The sequence below is a fragment of the Trichechus manatus genome, unplaced genomic scaffold, assembly GCF_000243295.1.
Source record: "Trichechus manatus latirostris isolate Lorelei unplaced genomic scaffold, TriManLat1.0 scaffold00015, whole genome shotgun sequence".
Lineage (NCBI taxonomy): Eukaryota > Metazoa > Chordata > Mammalia > Sirenia > Trichechidae > Trichechus > Trichechus manatus.
Genome location: NW_004443951.1, coordinates 17938359 through 17957582, shown reverse-complemented (window position 1 = coordinate 17957582; position 19224 = coordinate 17938359). Strand labels below are relative to the sequence as shown.

Genomic DNA, 19224 nt, shown 5'->3' with positions numbered 1-19224 from the left:
TGGTTAAACAAACTGTGGTACATCTATACCCTGTAATACTACTCAACCATAAAAGGAAACAAATTATTGATACTTGTAATGACTTACATAGATTTCAAGGGCAATATGCCAAGTGAAAAAAGCCATCTCAAATTTCACATTCTTTATTATTCCATTTATATAATATTATTGAAGCGACACAATTAGAGAGTGGTTGCCAGGGGTTGCGGGGGGAGGGGAGGGGAAGGGAGCATGGGTGTGGCTATAAAGAGATAGCAAGAGAGATCTTTGTGGCAATGGAGTAGTTCTGTATCTTGATTGCAGTGGTGTTTACACAAATCTACAAATGTGATAAAATAACATAGAACAATACACACATTGTACCAATGTACAATTTGTACCAATTTCCTGCTTTGCTATTGTACTATAACTATGTAAGATGTAATCATTAGTGGAAACTGGGTGAAGAGTACATGGGAGCGCTCTGTACCGTCTTTGTAGCTTCCTGAGAATCTATAATTACTTCAAAATAATTTTTTTAAAAGTAATTAGCACAAGGGAACTTTTTCAGGTGATGGACATGTTTCATGCCTTGATGGTAGTGGTGGTTACAGGGGTATATACAGCTGTCAAAACTCATCTAACCATACCCTTAAAATGAGTGCATGCTATTGAAAGTAAATTATACCTCAAGGAAAATTTTTTTTTAATTAAAAAAAATTAAACCCAACAAAATACATCAGCTTTCAGCCTGAGTTTTTCGAGGCCCCAAACTGGAATATCCTACCTTTTGGCACACAAACCAAAAAACCCACTGTTGTTCAGTCAATTCCAACTCATAGCAACCCTATAGGACAGCGTAGAACTGCCCTACAGGGTTTCCAAGGAGTGCCTGGTGGATTCAAACTGCCAACCTTTTGGTTAGCAGCTATTGCTCTAACCATTAGCCAACCAGAGCACCCAGTAACCTATAAACTCCCCAAGCATCTGTCAGTTTGTTGTATACTGTGTTGGCTTGCATATTGCTGTGATGCTGGAAGCTATGCCACCAGTATTTCAAATACCAGCAGGGTCACACATGGTAGACAGGTTTCAGCAGAGCTTCCAGACTAAGACAGACTTGGAAGAAGGACCTGGCGGTCTACGTCTGAAAAATTAGCCAGTGAAAACTGTATGAATAGCAGCAGAACCTTGTCTGATATAGTGCCGGAAGATGAGCCCCTCAGGTTGGAACGCACTCAAAATATGACTGAGAAAGAGCTGCTTCCTCAAGGTAGAGTCGACCTTAAAGACACAAATGGAGTAAAGCTTTTGGGACCTTCATTTGGTAAGGTGGCATGACTCAAAATAAGAAGAAACAGCTGTAAATATCCATTAATAATCAGAACGTGGAATGTATGAATCTAGGAAAATTGAAAGTCATCAAAAATGAAGTTTAACGCATAAAGATCAATATCCTAGGCATTAGTAAGCTGAAATGGACTGGTATTGGCCATTTTGAATTGGACAATCACATAGTCTACTATGCCAGGAATAACAAATTGAAAAGGAAAGGCATCGCATTCATCGTCAAAAAGAATATTTCAAGATATATCCTGAAGTACAGTGCTGTCAGTGCTAGGATAATAGCCACATGCTTACAAGAAGACAAGTTAATACGGCTATTATTCAAACTTACACACCAACCACTAATGCTAAAGATGAGGAAATTAAAGATTTTTACCAACTTCTGTGGTCTGAAATTGATGAAACATGTAATCAAGATGCATTGATAATTACTGGTGGATAGAACGCGGAAGTTGGAAATGAAGAAGGAACAGTAGTTGGAAAATACTGCCTTGGTGATAGAAACAACACCGGAGAACCTATGATAGAATTTGGCAAGACCAACGGCTTCTTCATGGCAAATACCTGTTTTCAATGACATAAACGGCAACTATACATGTGGACCTCACCAGATGGAATACAGAGGAATCAAATTGACTTCATCTGTGGAAACGGACAATGGAAAAGCTCAAGGTCATCAGTCAGAACAAGGCCAGGGCCTGACTTCGGAACAGATCATCAGTTGCTCATATACAAGTTCAAGCTGAAGCTGAAGAAAATTAGAGCAAGTCCACAAGAGCCAAAATACGACCTGGAGTATATTCCACCTGAATTTAGAGACCATTTCGAGAACAGATTTGACACATTGAACACTAATGACCGGATATCAGATGAGTTGTGGAATGACATCAAGGACGTTATATATGAAGAAAGAAAAAGGTCATTAAAACAGACAGGAAAGAAAGAAAAAATCAAAATGGATGTCAAGAGACTCTGAAACTTGCTCTTGAACACAGAGTACCTAAAGCAAACAGAAGAAATGATGAAGTAAAAGAGCTGAACAAAAGATTTCAAAGGGCAGCTCAAGAAGACAAAGTAAAGGATTATAATGGAATGTGGGAAGACCTGGAATTAGAAAACCAAACGGGAAGAACACACTTGCCATTTCTCAAGCTGAAAGAACTGAAGAAAGAATTCAAGTCTCAAATTGCAATATTGAAGGATTATACAGGGAAATTATTGATGACACAGGAAGCATCAGAAAAAGATAGAAGGAATACACAGAGTCACTATACCAAAAAGAATTGGTCAACATTCATCTATTTCAGGAGGTAGCATATGACCAAGAACCAATGGTATTGAATGAAGAAGTTCAAGCTGCAATTAAGGCATTGGCGAAAAACAAGGCTCCAGAATTGATGGAATAACAATTGAGATATTTCAACAAATGGATGAAGCATTAGAGGTACTTAACTCATCTATGTCAAGAAATTTGGAAGACAGCTACCTGGCCAACCGACTGGAAGAGATTCATATTTGTGCCCATTCTAAAGAAAGGTGAACCAACAAAATGCGGAAATTATCAAAAAATGTTATTAATATCACACACAAGTAAAATTTTGCTGAAGGTCATTCAAAGGTGGTTGCAGAAATATATCAACAGGGAACTGCCAGAAGTTCAATTCAGATTCAGAAGAGAACGTGGAACCCAGGATATCATTGCTGATGTCAGATGGGTCTCAGCTGAAAGCAGAGAATACCAGAAAGATATTTACCTGTGTTTTATTGACTATGCAAAGACATTCGAATGTGTGAATCATAACAAATTATGGATAACATTGTGAAGAATGGGAATTCTAGAACTGATGAAGATCAAAGACCACAGCCTTCAGTATAGATTGCACCTTAACATAGAGAAAACAAAAATCCTCACGACTGGACCAATAAGTAACAATCATGATAAAAGGAGGAAATATTGAAGTTGTCAAGGATATCATTTTACTTGGATCCATAATCAAAGCCCATGGAAGCAGCAGTCAAGAAATTAGATGACGGATTGTATGGGGCAAATCTGCTGCAATAGACCTCTTTAAAGTATTGAAAAGCAAGGATGTCACCTTGAGGACTAAGGTGCGCCTGACCCAAGCCATGATGTTTTCAATCACCTCATATGCACGCGAAAGCTGAATAATGAATAAGGAAGGCAGAAGAAGAATTGCCGCCTTTCAATTATGATGTTGATGAACAATATCGACCATACCATGGACTGCCAGAAGAATGAACAAATCTGTCTTGGAAGAAGTACAGCCAGAATGTTGCTTGGAAGCAAGGATGGTGAGACTTTGTCTCATGTACTTTGGGCATGTTATTAGGAGGGACAAGTCCCCTGGAGAAGAACATCATACTTGGTAAAGGGCAGGGTCAGTGAAAAAGAGGAAGACCCTCAACTAGATGGATTGACATAGTGGCTGCAACAATTGGCTCAAGCATTGCAAATGCTGTCAGGATGGCGCAGGACCAGGCAGTGTTGCGTTCTATTGTACATAGGGTCGCTATGAGTTGGAACAACCTAACAACAACAACCCTATAAATCAATGTATATCACTGAGTACTTTACTGATGATGAGCCCTGCAGTGCAGGGATTACATTGTCTCCCCAACATCTGATATAGAATGTTGTTGTTGTTGTTGTTGTGTGATGTCGAGTTGACTCCAACTTATAGTGACCCTGTAGGACACAGTAGAACTGCCCCATAGGGTTTCCTAGGCTGTAATCTTTATGGGAATAGATCACCAGGTCTTTTCTCCAGGAGCAGCTGGTGGGTTTGAACCTCCAACCTTTTGGTTAGCAGCCGAGTTTTCAACCATTATACCACCAGGGCTCCCTTCTGATTCAGAATAGAAGTTGGTAAATGTTTACCAAACGAAGGTGTAAAGAAAGGGGAGACAGAGACTCTGGCCTCCAGCCTAATGGCATAATTTAGACTGCCTCTTGCTAACTTACCCGGAGCCATTCCCTCTCCTTGTGGTTCAAAAAGTAAGCACATAAAACCAGCCAACCTTAGGTTATACTCTCTCCATCCTAGAGAGTTAATTCTCAAGGACATCAAAGAAGAAGGTCTATACCAGGGGCAATTACTCTGCACCACTTCAACTGTCAATTCTCTTTCCACATCCTGTTTCCATACTAGACTGTGAGCTGGAGGGCAGGGACTTTTATATGTTTTTCTAGCCCCCTCAGTCCTTACAGTTCACTGAACCCAGCAGCCACTCAAGAATCCTTTGTTACCCCTGACGAATAATGCCATTTCTTCAGGGGAACACACAGCTATTCATGAGAGGAAGAGAAAGTTCATATTTAAGAATAGGTTGGTAAATGGGCCTGTTTTGTGTGCTGAAGACAGTAGGTGAAATAGTTACATGGAAGTCCTTCCAACCCCAGACCAACTCACTCAGATTCAGGCCAATTTGCCATTTAAAGCAGCCAAAGACCATGTCTAGGAATAGAACCTAAACAAGTAATAGAAAATGTACATTAAAATGCATCTAGAAGAATATTTGTTGCAGCATTGTTTGCATTTAACGATTTGGAAATAACCAAAATGTCAAAGAGGAAATAGTTAAATTAATTATGTCATATTAAGTAGCCATAAAAAATGAGAACTAGACCTTGAAAAAGTTCTATGATACATTAAGAGAAAATGCAAGAGTCAAATCTCACATATTTCATGAAAAATATGTATGTAAGTATGTATATACCCAAACCAAATCCATTGCCGTCAAGTCAATTTCGACTCATAGTGACCTTATAGGACAGAGTAGAACTTCCCCATAGGTTTTCCAAGGAGCAGCTGGTGGTTTCCAGCTGCTGACCTTTTGGTTAGCAGCCAAACGCTTAACCACTGCACCATCAGGTCTCCAAGTATGTATACATGTATGCATATATATGACCATATTTTTTGGTAAAAATGCAGTTATGTATATAAATATGCATATATGAAAACAGGAAAAAGTCTAGAAAAATATACATTAACATATTAACAGTAATTGTTTTGGGGACCTGGGACCAGAAAGGTAAATTTTTCCTTTTACTTTTGACATTCTTTTAAAGTAATGTGATTTAAAAAATACTCATAAACCTATGAAAAGATGTTCACTTTCACTCATAATACAAGCAATGTAAAAAGAAACTGTACTGGATTTTATTTTTCACCTATCAGATTGAAAAGGATCAGAAGGTTAGACAATATTGGTTTGGCCAGAGTATGGAGAAACAGATCTTCTCACACATTTCAGGAAGGACTATAAATTGTATAACCTCAATGGTGGGCAACTTGGCAATATTTAAGAAAATTATAAATACAAATGCTCTTTGACCCAGGAATTCCACTTCTAGGAATTTGATATACTTACTTATGTGAAAACTGACACGTACAAAGTTATTCATAGCAGAATTTTTTATAATAGCAAAAGATGGAAAATCACCATATGTCCATCAATAAAGGACTGGTTAAATTAATATGATACATTTATACAATGGAATAGCACGCAATGCAATGCCTTGCTATTCCGGGGATGGTGACAAGAAGGCATCTGAAATGGCCCAGTGTCTGACCTACCATCATAGGCTGTCCTACAATACAGCCTCTAACAAAACCAGGCTGTCCTGAACTCCTGGTAATAGAACTGTTTATCTTTATACCAAGAAGGTTGGTAAAGCACCAAAATCTGCATGTGATGTGTTCCCAGGCCACCTTCAAGGGGTTCATGCTGTGAGACCTAAAGTTCTTATAACATTGTCCAAAACAAACAAAAACCATGTCAGCAGCGCCTATGGTGATTCCACGTGTTCTAAATGTGTCCATGACAGGATCAAGCTTGCTTTCCTTACTGAGGGGTAGAAAATTGTTGTGAAAGTGTTGAAGGCACAAGCACAGAGTCAGAAGGCTAAATTTAAAAAACGAAGATTTTTTTTTAATAATAAAAAAAATCAAATGGCTTGTTCTGTTAAAAAACAAAACAAGCAAACAAAAAAACCCACAAACCATGGCCTCATCTACTCTGAGACCAGAAGAACTAGATAGTGCCCAGCTACCACTACTGATCGTTGTGATCAGGGCCACAATACATGGACCATGATAGAATGGGAGAAGAGTGTGGAACAGAAACTCAAATTCTTAAAAAAAAAAAAAGACTTATTGGACCAGTTGAGATTGGAGGACTCCCCAAGACTATTGCCCTGAGATACTCCTTAAACCTTGAAATGAAACTAGCCCCTGTGGGCACCTTTTAGCTAAATAACAGATTGGCTTACAAAACAGAGAATATCACCCATTAGTACTGTGCTCCTTTAAAAAATCATCTGTATGAGACCAAATGGTAAACAATTACTTTAAAACAAAGATGAAAATGTAAGAGGGCAGGGGAACAAATGGAAATTAGTGGAAAAGGAACAACCAGGACAGAAATATCAAGACTATCCACACATTGTGAAGAATATGACCAATGTCACTAAACAAGTTGTGTAGAAATTGTTGAATGGGAACCTAAACAGCTGTGTAAACCTTAACCAAACACACAATAAACTATTATTTAGAGAAAAAAAAAAAGAAATGCGATGCCTTAACTAGCTTAGGCTTAGTTCACAAGATTCTCCTTCTGGGTTGGGGAAGAAGCACCACCCAAATTATATAGACTAAAGGTGGGGAGTGGGCTGTTCCCTGAAGAAAACCAGTTTGTGTTGCCCAAAGAAGAGAAATAGATGCTGGGGGACTGGGAGAGTCATCAGTGCTGGTTTTCCTCCTAGGCAGATGGAAGGATTGTATCTCCTTACTCCTGCGAAGTTAAATGTGTCTATGTGACTGGCTTTTGGCCAATGAAAGGTAAGGAGAAGGGATATTCTCCCCGCCAAGATGACCAGTTATGGTCCAGATGGTGGCAGTTCTGTAATCTTGTGTCCCACAATGAAGATGACATAGAGTAGAAATACCAGCTGAAGTGCAGTGAACATGTAGCATGAGCAAGGAGAAAGAAATAATCCCCCCTTAAAAAAGTTTTTTTGAAGAAAAACTGTCCCTGGATGGCACAAACAGTTAAGAGCTCAGCTACTAATCAAAAGGTTGGCGGTCCGAATCCACCCACAGGTGCCTTGGACGAAAGACGCGGTGATCTACTTCTGAAAGATGAGTCATTGGAAACCCTATGGAATGCAGTTCTGCTCTGACACACACAGGGTCGCCATGAATCGTATTTGACTTGAAGGCAACTGCTTTGGGTGTGTGTGTGTTTTTTAAGCTACTGAGATTTTGGGGGCTGTTTGTTACTGCAGCATATCCTAACCTTTCCTGACTGAAACAGGATCCTCAAACAACAAATGTAGTACATGAGTTAATTGTAGCATGTATACCAGCCAGAAGACGGCTTAGTAGTTCTCTTCCCTAACCCCAGAAGTCATAATTGGTAAAAGGGATAATTATCAAACATGATCTTTTTTCAAGTTGCTTCCACCCTCCAAGAACTTCTTCTGCATTTATATATGTATATGTATATTACTTTGTCTTCAGTTGTTGTCTCCTCTGGGAGGGCCCTTATGTATCTTCTCTTACAGAAATATCCTAATTTCTATTCTGAGTTCCCAATGGCATTATTGCAGCTATTCATCTGAGCTGCAGATACAAGGCTATATTAGTCTTACTTATCTCCGAATCCAGAGTCTTTGCATCTGCATCTGATCTGACACCAAAAATGCCTTTTTTCCCTTGGTCTTGTGAGAGCTAGTATCATCCCTGAGGCCTGCTAGGCCCTTCTCCCCATGCTTCCCACACGCCTCACCACAGCAGCCAGTGCCCCATGATACTGTCACCTGCAGGTCAAGTACAAAGATCTCTTTGTTGTTGGTGTTCCATGAAGGACAACAGAGACCCAACCTGGGCTATTGCCTTGTGATGCCTGTGCTTGGGGTTTGGCTTCTGACCTCATAGCCTTCCATGGCATGCTCTGCCCTGGGAAGGAAGGACCCAGCTGTCTGCATGTCCCTCTCTCCAGCCTCCAGAGGGGGACTGCTCAGCCTCTACCTGCAGACTCAGATCCATCCCTTATGGATGTTGGGAGTAAAGGCCAGGAGTTCAGCATCACACCAGCCTTACTCCCTGATTTAGCTCTGAGCTTAGACGCATGATCAGAGACCTGGGTCTTTGTTTTTTGTTTTTGTTTTTTTCCCTTTGACCAAGCTTTACTTTGGGTCAGTTCCAAGCACTGGGTCCCTGCCTCATACCCTTGTTTGATTACATTCTCAGTGCCCTAACTCTGGTCTGGTTTTGACCAACCCTCTCAGAGGCTAGAGTTCATTCATTCGTTTATTCAACGAATATTTATTGAACACTTTTATGTGCCAGATACTATTCTAGGAGCTAGGGGCACACTAGTGAACAAATAGGCACAAAAATACCTGCCCTCATGGAGCTTACATTCTATAGTTCTCCTTTGAAACCAGTCTCCTTGGCTGAACCTCATTTTCTGTTGCTTACAACCTGCCTCCCTGTCCCGCAGCACATTGTTCAAATGAGAAAAGATCTGCAACACATCTGCCTCTATTCCTGGCACCTACAAGACAGTGTGGCATCATAGAATGAGTTCAGTTTTTGAAGCAGACAGATCTGGGGCAAATCTTCCCTCCAGTACTTCCTAGCTGTGTGACCTTGCACAGGACACTATCCTTTCTGAGCCCTAATTTCCTCATCTGTAAAATGAGATGATAACAACACATCATTCTTGCAAAGTTGTTGTGAAGACTGAATATGCTGATATTTGCAAAGAATGTCACACCATGCTTGAACTGCAAAGGTTCAACACATAGTAGATGTGTTGATTTTTGTATTTCAGAATGAGGAGGCTCATGCAGAAGGGAGAGTGACTCAGCATCCAGGAATTGGGATAGGAGAATAGAATAGTGTAAGGAGAAGCAGGCTCTAAAGAGTAGTCCCCAGCTGGAGCCCAGGAGTTCAGAGTAGATGGAGAAGTGGCAGGTGGTGAGTAGTGACCCCTGCCAGGATTAGCCCTGTTTTGAGGGCCTGGGATAGATGGTGGCAAAGAGAGCAGCAGGCAGCAGGACTGAGGCAACGCTTCAGTCCGAGGAACCCAGGTGGTGAAGAGACATGTGCTATAGCGGGTTGGAACCCAGGCAACAGAGCCTATGGCCACCAAGTCTGCAGGCCACTGATGTCACTGCTCAGCCTTCCTCCTCTCTCTATCCAATCCCTGATGCCTCTCAGGAAACCTCATACCATCCATAATCCATTCTTTCCAACCTTTCTCTCTCTTCTACTTCTTTCAGATCAGTATTAGAACATGCTCAAATCTTTCCTTGCTTAAAAACGAAAACAAATCCACAAAATGTCCAGTTCCATATCCCTCCAGTTCCTGGCCTACTGTTTCTCCTTCCCTTCACTACCAAACTCCTTCATTTCCTTCTCACTCCTCAACTCACTCCAACCTGGGTTCTACCGCCAAAAATCAAGTGAGACTGCTCATGCCAAAACACCCCTAACAGTGAATGACTTGCTGTGTATTCTGGTACAGGCCCTCTTTGTCTCTGGGCCTCCGTCTTGGTGTCCTAGTGCTGCTGTAACAGAAACACCACAAGTGCATGGCCTTTAAGAACAGAAATTTATTTCCTCACAGTTTAGGAGGCTAGAAGTTTGAATTCAGGCTACCAGCAATGGGGGAAGGCTCTCTGTGTGTGGGCTCTGGGGGAATATCCTTGACTCTTTCCTGTAGCCCCAGAGTTCCTTGGTTCCTTGGTGATCTTCACATGGCATGTACCTTCCCCTGCATGTGCTTGCTTGTGTCTGTGTCACAGATATCTGTATCTTTTTATCACTCAGAAGTGATTAGATTTAGGATACACCCTACACTGATATGCCCTCATTAACATAACAAAGAAAACCCTACTTCCAAATAGGATTATATCCACAAGTATACCAAAACCAAACCAAACCCAATGCTGTCAAGTCTATTCTGACTCATAACAACCTTATAGGGCAGAGTAGAACTGCCCCATAGGGTTTCCAAGGAGCCAGTGGTGGATTCAAACTGCTGACCTCTTGGTTACCAGCCAATCTCTTAACCACTATGCCACCAGGGCTCCACAGGTATAGGGGCTAGGAATTCCAACACATATTTTTAGGGGACACTATTCAATCCATAACTGCCTCTATTCTCCAAATGTGAAATCGGAGAGAAGAGAGCTGCCTCCCCTATAATTAGAAACAGTATAATGAAAACCAGCATTGCACTGCATTTCATGGTTCACAAAGAGACTTAACATATCCCTGTAATGTTTCTCAGTCACACTTAGAATAATTCCCAACTGCTTTGCACAAGGCCTCCCAGGATCTAGTTCCTGCCTTTTTCTCCTACCAACCTCATCTTCTACCACTCTGCCCACTTACCCCTCAGTTCTTTCTGGCCCTACTGGTCCTCCTCAAACACACAAAACATACTTTTGCCACTCCTGCCTCAGTGCTTTTGTACTTGCTCTTTCCTTTGCCTGAAACATTCTTCCTCTATGCTGTCCAATATGGAAGACACTAGCCACGTATAGCTATGGAGTACTTGAAATGTGGCTACTCCAAATTGAGATGTGTCATAAGTGTAAAATGCACATTGGATTTTGAGGACTTTGTTCATGAAAAAAGAATATAAAATGTCTCATTCATGATTTTTTATGTTGACTACATGTTAAAATGACAATAGTTTGGATATGAAGGGTTGTTGTGAGGACTGAATATGCTGATATTTGAAATATGTTATTGAAGTATATTATCAAAATTAATTTCACGTGTTTTATTTTGTGTGTGTGTGTCCCCCCCAACCCACCTGTTTAATGTAGCTACTAGAAAATTTAAAATTACACATGTGGTTGCATTATATTTTATTGTAAAGAACTGGTCTAGATATTTATAGGGCTACCTTCCTTCCTTAAACTAACTCAACTTAAAAAAATAAACTTCATTGAGTTATACTTTAGACGTGATAGCACTTCTCACTTGCTGTGGATGAGCTCAGCCATCCTCATGGACTCACTTTCCATCCTTATGCAGACAGTTCTCAAGTTTATTTCCAACCCTGACCTTTCTCCTGAGTTCCAGACTGGGATATCTCCACTGGGTATCCCAATGGCGCTTCAAAGACAGCATATCTAAAAATGAACACAACATCTTTCTTCTTAAGCATGCTCCTCCTTCTGTAGACTCTTTTCTTAAAGACAGCTCTGCCCAAGGCAGATATCTAAAAGTCATTCTTGGCACCTCTTCTTCCTCACACCCCACACCCAGTTCATTCCTAAGTCTTGTGTTGATTCTCCCTTCTACACACCTTTGAATCTATGCACTTTCCTCCGTCTTCACCACTGTCACTCTTGTCCAAGCTCCTTGTCAGGTCAACTTTAAATGTCTTCTAACTGGCATCTAACAATGGCTTTCCCACACCCACTTTAGCCTCCTTCCAGTCTATTCTCCTCACAGCACCCAGAGTGATTTTTCTAGAATACAAATCTGATTAAGTCCCTTCCCTGTTTAAAACCCTCCAATGGCTTCACATGGAACTTGGGAGAAACTCTAAAACCCAAGGTCTTCCATAGTCTCTCCCAACTACTTCTCCAGCTTCATTTTGAACAATTTACTGCCTTGATCTCTTCGTGCTAAATTCTCTGAACCTCTTTTAATTTTTGAGCATCCTATACACTCTCTTGGGGCCCTGGTGGCGCGGTGGTTAAGCATTTGGCTGCTAACCAAAAGGTCAGCATTTCAAATCCACCAGGTGTGCCTTGGAAACCCTATGGGGCAGTTCTACGCTGTCCTGTAGGATCCCTATGAGGTGGAATCGACTTGACGTCAATGGGTTTGGTTATACAGTCTCTCGACTTCAGGCCTTTGTACATACTTATCTCTGTGCTGATAAAGTCTCTTCCTCTGTTGTCCTCACTCACTCCATTCATTCCTTCCTTCTTTCATCCATCCATCCATCCATCCATCCATCCGTCCAAGCTTTCATTCTTTCAACGGGTATTTGTAGAAGGCCTACCATAGGCCAGATACTGTAGGGATATAGCAGTGAACAACATGGACAGGGTTCTCACTCTCATGGTGCTTAACTCCTGGTGGGGGAGGCAGAAAATAAACCAACAAATAAACAAGATGATGGCAAAATGATGAATGTTATGAAGAAAACAAAACAAGGTGTAAAGGAGGAAGGTTATGTTACTTTTTCAAAAAATTGTTCATTAGGTGAAAGTTTACAGAGCAAATTAGATTCTCATTTGATAGTTTGTACATAAAATGTTTCATGGCCTTGGCTTCCTTCCCCACAATGTGTCAGCACTCTCCCCATCTCCACCCTGGGTTCCCCATTTCCTTTCGTCCTGATTTGCTACCCCATCCTGCCTTCTCAACTTGGTTTTCGGGCAAATATTGGCCTTTGGATCTGTTATAATTGATTGTTCTAAGAAGCACATTCCTGTTGGGTGTTATTGTTTATTTTTTGGGCTTGCTTATTGTTTGACTGGAAAGTGGTCTCCAGAAATGACTTCAGTTCCAGGTGAGAAGGGTGTCTTAGGGCCATAGTCTCGTGGGTCCCTCCAGTCTCTGTCAGATCAGTAAGTTTGGTCTTTTTCGTGAATTTGATTTTTGTTCTACATTTTTCTCCTGCCCTGTCTTGGACCCTCTGTTGTGATCCCAGTAAGAGTGGTCAGTAGGGGTAGCTGGGCACCATCTAGTTCTTCTGGTCTTGGGGTCATGTAGGCTGTGGTTCATGTGGTCCATTAGTCCTTTACAGGAAGGCTACTTTAGATGGTGGTCAAGAAAGTCCTCTTTGAGAGGCCTTTTAAGCTTTTTAAGCTGGATGATGAAAAAGACACCAATCATGCAAAGGTCCTAGGGAAGGAAGGGAATGCTAGGCAGCGGGAACAGCTTTGCAAAGCTCTAAGGTAGGAATGAGCTTAAATTATTAAAAGAATAGAAAGAAGGAAAATGTAGAACAAAGTTCTAACTCACTAAAAAAGTTCAGACTTACTGGTTTGACAGAGACTGAAGAAACCCCAAGAGTATGACCCCCGGACACTCTTTTAACACAGCACCCAAGTCACTCCTGAGGTTCACGTTTCAGCCAAAGATTAGACAGATTCATACAACAAAATGAGACTAAATGGACACTCCAGCCCAGGGGCAAGGACTAGAAGGCAGGAGGGGGACAGCTGGTAACTTGCAACCCAAGGTTGAGAAGGTGAGAGTGTTGACATGTCATGGGGTTGACAACAAATGTCACAAAACAATATGTGTATTAATTGTTTAATGAGTAACTAATTTGCTCTGCAAACCTTCATCTAAAGTACAATTTAAAAAAAAAAGAACAGAAAGAAGGTCTGTTTTGTTGGAATCCAGTAAACAAGGGTTTCCAAGATTAGGTCCAAGGGGTAAGCAAGGGCAAGATCATGCAGAGCATTGTAAACTGTTGTAAGGAGTTTTTATTTTATTCTGAGTGTAAACGGGACATGTCTGTGTGTTTATAGTGATATGACATTATTTATGTTTTAAAAAGATTCACTCTTGGCTGCTATGTGGATTGAAAGGAAGACAAGAATGGAAACATGGAGACCCTTCAGGAGACTAGACAGTTGTTCAGGTGAGAGATGGTGGTGATTGGACTAAGGTGATGATAGAAAGATGGGAAGAAGTGGGTGGATTCAGGATGTGTTATGAAGGTAGTTTGTCAGGCTTTGCTAATGGTTTGGATGAGGTGGGTGAAAGAAAGAAAAGTCAAGAATAACTTCTAGATCTTTGACTTTAATAACTGTGCAAGTGGTGGAATCATTTTCTGAGATGGCAAAAACTGGAAGAGGAATAGTTTGTGGGCAGATATCAAGAGTTCTGTGTGGGTTAAGAATGTAATCAATGTTACTGAATTACACATGTAAAATTGTTGAATTGGTGTAGCATGTTTTGTTATGTATATTTTCACCACAGTTAAAAAAAAAAAAGAAGGAGTTCTATGTGGACCCTTTCAAGTTTGAGGTGCCTATTAGACATTCAGGTGGGAATGGGGATGTCAAGGAGGCAGTTGGTTATGAGTCTGGAGCTGGGAGGAGAGAGATGAGGGCTGGAGATGCAGATGAGATATAAACCTGGACAGCATGAGTGTATGGATGGGAGGAATCAATTAGGGAAAGGTAGGAAGAAGGGTATTCTAGACAGAGCTGGGAGATCTTCAAGGCCCCTCCCAGTTTGGGAGTTCTGTGTTATTTCCTCTGTTTGGTTGAGGAGCATTACTTGCACAGGGCTTCAATCTCCACTCATGCTCATGTTTCACTTCTCCATGACATCTGCCCAACTCCATACGGCCCAGTGGAACAGGCTGGGAGAGAGGACGATAATGGGAGAAAAAGCCACTACAGAAGAAGAATAAAGCTTTTCCATGAAGATAGGTGACTAAAAGTTTGTGTCTAGGCAAGGACCTAGAAAGACATGGATGAGAGGGCCTGGTGAAATGACCTGGCCTCAAACTAGGAAATAGCCCTTTTCCTGTGCTGCCTCCCATGGTACCCTGTATCTCCCCCATCTCAGTAAGAAACAAGCTGGAGTATAATTGCCCTTTTGGATATCTGTCTCTCTACCTAGACTGTGAGCACCATGAAGACAAGGGCCATGTCTATCTGATTCATTTTTGAACCATCAGCACAGAGCTCAGTGCCTGGCATGAAGTCCAGGCTTAGCTAGTGTTTTTTGAACCAGTAGATTAAAGAGTGAGTGTTATCCTCTGATGTGACTGGAAAGCTGTGGGCCCAAGAAGCAGCCTGAGGACCTAGTTCAGGACTCCAAATAGTCACTTTGGTAGGAAGTTGTTCTGGTGTCCTTTGAAGCCCCAAAGAGGACCCTGCTCAGGGGCTTGGGGTAAGAGGTTCCCTAGTTCCAAAGCTAGTTTCCTCCAGAGGGAATTAGCAGTGGGCATTAGTCAGTAAGAGGTGTCCTGGTGGCACAGTGGTTAAGTTCTCAGCTGCCAACTGAAAGGTTCACGGTTTGAACCCACCAGCTATTCCACAGGAGAGAGATGTGGCAATCTGCGTTGGTAAAGATTACAGCCTTGGAAACCTATGGGGCAGTTCTACTTTGTCCTATAGGGTCATTAGAAGTTGGAATAGACTCTATGGCAATGGGTTTGGTTTTCTGGTAAAATGAGAGATTGTAGAGAGGAGCACTCACAGACCCAGAGGATGTTGTGGAAGGGAATCATTAAAAAAATTATTGAAACAGAGGGTTCTGGACAGAGCTGGAGAAGGATGTAGAACATAATTCTAACTCACAAAAAAAAAGACCAGATTTACTGGCCTAAAGGAGACTGGAGAAACCCCGAGAGTATGACCCCCAGACACCCTTTTAGCTCAGTGGTAAAGTTGTCTCCGAGGTTCACCGTTCAGCCTGGGAGTGGAGAGCCCCGTAAAACCAAATGAGACTAACGAGGTACAGTAGTCCAGTGACAAGGGCCAGAAGGCAGAAGGGGACAAGGAAGCTGGTGATAGGGAACCCAAGGTTGAGTAAGGATATTGTTGATGTGTTGTGAGATTGTTAACCATTGTCATAGGGCAACATTTGTAGTACCTGTTAAATGAGAAACTATTTTGTTCTGTAAGCCTTCATCTTAAGTGAGAATAACAGCACGATTGGAAGAGCATAGTCGATGTCACTGAACTGTGCATGTAGAAATTTTTGAAATGGTGTATCTTTGGCTATGTGTTATTTTCACCAAAAAAAAAGGTTGAGAAGTTAGAGGGTTGACATGTTGTGGGGTTGTTAACCAATGTCATAAAACAATATGTGTACTACTGTTTCATGAAAAACTATTTGTTCTGTAAGCCTTCACCTGAAGTACAATAAAAAAATAAAAACATTTTATGTCACAAAAAATAAATGGCAAAAAAATAAATCAAAAAACCAACTGCAGGCACTGCCTGGTACTGTGCCATCCTCACTCTCATTGCTATGCTTGAGCCAAAAAAAAAAAAAAAAATTATTGAGGTGAAATTCATATATCATAAAATTAATCATTTTAAAGTGAACAATTTAGTGGTTCTTAGTACATTCACCATATGCAACCACCACCTGTATCTAGTTCCAAAATATTTCTATCACTCCAAAGTAAAACTTCATACCCATTAAGCAGTTTCTCCCCATTCTTCCTCCCCCTTGCTCCTGGCAACCACCAATCTGCCTAACTAGGGTATGGCAGGCATAGCAGGTATTGGTCCAGGCCTGGGTGAGTGGTGCCACTGAGCAGTTTCTATTAATCCTGTACGGCCAATGGTGTATCTATGGAAAATGACACCTTTGGAGGCCCTGTCTAAACATCTGACACCCCTCTTTTAGATAACTTTACCATAATATCAGCTCAAAAATACAAGTCAAGCTCATTAATCTTTTAATTAACACATTACTGTGTTTGAGGAAGGATGTTGGGCTGAACAGGTTTATTAGAAACTGCTCAGTGGTGCCACTTGTCCAGGACCAGTGCAAATACCCTAGATACACCATGGATGTTTTATATAAATGGAGTCACACTATGTGACCTTTTGTGTCTGGCTTCTTTCACAAAGAAGTTTCATTGTGAAAGAAGGTTCATCCATGTTGCAGCATGTATCAGGACTTCATTCCTTCTTTTGGCTAAATAATACCCCATTGTATGTATATACCACAATTTGTTTATCCGTCATCTCTCGATGGACATGTGGAATATTACCTTTTGATTATTGTGAATAGTGCTGCTATGAACATGTGTGTACATGTACTTGTTTGACTACCTGTTTTTAATTGTGGGGTTATATAGTATTTCTGTGTTAAAGTTCTTGAGGAGCCACCAAACTGTTTTAAGGAAATCATTTCTAAGTGCCTGCTTCCTCTACCATCCTGTGCCTCCTCAAGGGCAAGGACCCGATTAGATTCACCTCTGTGTTCCTGACAGAACTCAGAACTGCCTCAGCACATAATATCCCTCAATAAAGATTGCTGAAACAAACCAAAGCCCAGTAGCCCAAGGTTGCTGGCTGGCTGCCAGATGCAAAAAGCTTGGCAAATGTCACCAGCAGCTCAGTCCCAGGGTAGCACTGCTGGAGCTAGAGCTCTGAGGAGACACAGTGAATGTCCTAAGCCCGGAAGCTTCCAGAAGCTCCACCTTTTCACAGCCCACAGCATGAATAATTCAAGATGGGATTGGTGGTCAGATTTGGGAAGGACACTGATATTGGAGAAGAGGAAAAGCTTTAGATGCTGCCTCATTTAAGAGGCTGGGACTTCAGGCACCCTAGGTGATTTATTTATCAGCCTTTCCCCATGAGCCTGCCGCAGCTGGCCAGGTCCACAGAGGCCCTGCCCACAGAATCAGGCCCCTGTGGAGACTCAGTTTCACATCCAGGCTTCCCGCACTCTTGCTATGCTTTCAGCTTGTCTTCTCTCTTGGCACCCATGTTCCCTTCTCACCAGGGAAGGGCCTTGGAACCCATTTCTAAACTGAGAATGATTCCTTCATTGCCTCTTCAGCATCATGCCTCGGTGTCTCTCAACCTACCCTACAGGAAATTTAGAAAGAGATTCTCTATGCTGCCACCTCTGCAGGCTTCTGTGCAAAAGATATTCCACACAAGGAGCTGCACTACTGGCCTAGGTCACAATTCTGGACCCCTGACTTTTCTCTGGAAGTCTCAGAGGAACCTGTGGTCTAATGAAAAGAGCCCTTGGCTGTGTCAAGGAAACTTGGTTCTTTGCCTTGGCTTCCAACAGTACAGAGCAGTGGATACAGCATGAGATTTGGAGACAGGCTTGCCTGGGCTCCAACCCCAGCTCAAACACTAGCTTGCCTTGTGAGCCTGAGGAAGTCTTTTAACCTCTTGAAGTCTCTATCTCCTTATTTGTAAAATGGAGATAATAAAGGTTCCTACTGCACGGGTTTATGGGGAAAATTTAATACACAAAATGTCCAGGGCATTGCCTAGCATTTAGTAGTTTAGTAGATGGTGGCTCCCTTCCATTACTTAATGTGGGAGAGTGCATGCAAACACAGAGACCTAGTAGGTTTTGGTGAATGAGAATCATCTCTTTCCATCCCCACTGCCTCTGCTGGGTTCAGAGTCTCATTACCTTTTGCTGGGACTATTACAGTAGTCTTCCAGCATAATCACCCACACCCATCTTGTACCTGCCCTTGGGTTACTTCTACTGTTGTGCATCTTCCTCGCCATTGTATCAGTACCTTGCACAGGGACTGGCACATGGTAGATGTTCAGTAGATATTTGTTGAATGAATGGACAGGGTTGTGAGGGTAAGATGTGGTCTACTTGAAGAACCTTGCATAGCCCTCCCACCCCCCCACCCCCCGCGGCACGCCTCAGATAGTAGCTGTTGCTATGCAGGATACTAGTGGAGCGACTTTAGGCAAATGCCCTCACCTCTCTGGACATAATGACTTATCTACGTCAGGAGAGTACTGGAAGCATCCTGCCTCTTATTTTCTGTATTACTAGGCCGTGCATGCAGAACAAGCTCGATAAATGCCTACTCGGTGGTTGAAGCCTCTTCTAAAAGCTCCGCCTAGGGCTGGTGCAGTCTAAACAAGGGTCTGAGTTCCCTCTGCCCTTTACCCCGAGGGGAAGATGAGGCCTCCTTCGGCTTCAGTGGGCAGGGTTCTCTCCTGAAGAAGGAGCTGGAGCCCCAGGACCAGGTATGCAATATGATTTTAGGAGAAGCAGGCGAAAAGGGGACCAGGCAGGGAAACCGCGTAGTTCGAGGACCAGGGGCCAGGCTGGGGGCCAGGCTGGGGAACAGCCCCGCAGCCTAGGAGAGCGACTTAGGGGCGGGCAGTGAGAAGCTTCAAGGGGGCGG

General features: G+C 42.1%; 1 pseudogene; it reads left to right on the top strand.

The window, feature by feature from the left end:
- The first annotated feature begins 5903 nt into the window (after positions 1–5903).
- On the top strand, positions 5904–18893 carry LOC101340797 (60S ribosomal protein L34 pseudogene; annotated as a pseudogene).
- The last annotated feature ends 331 nt before the right edge of the window (positions 18894–19224 follow it).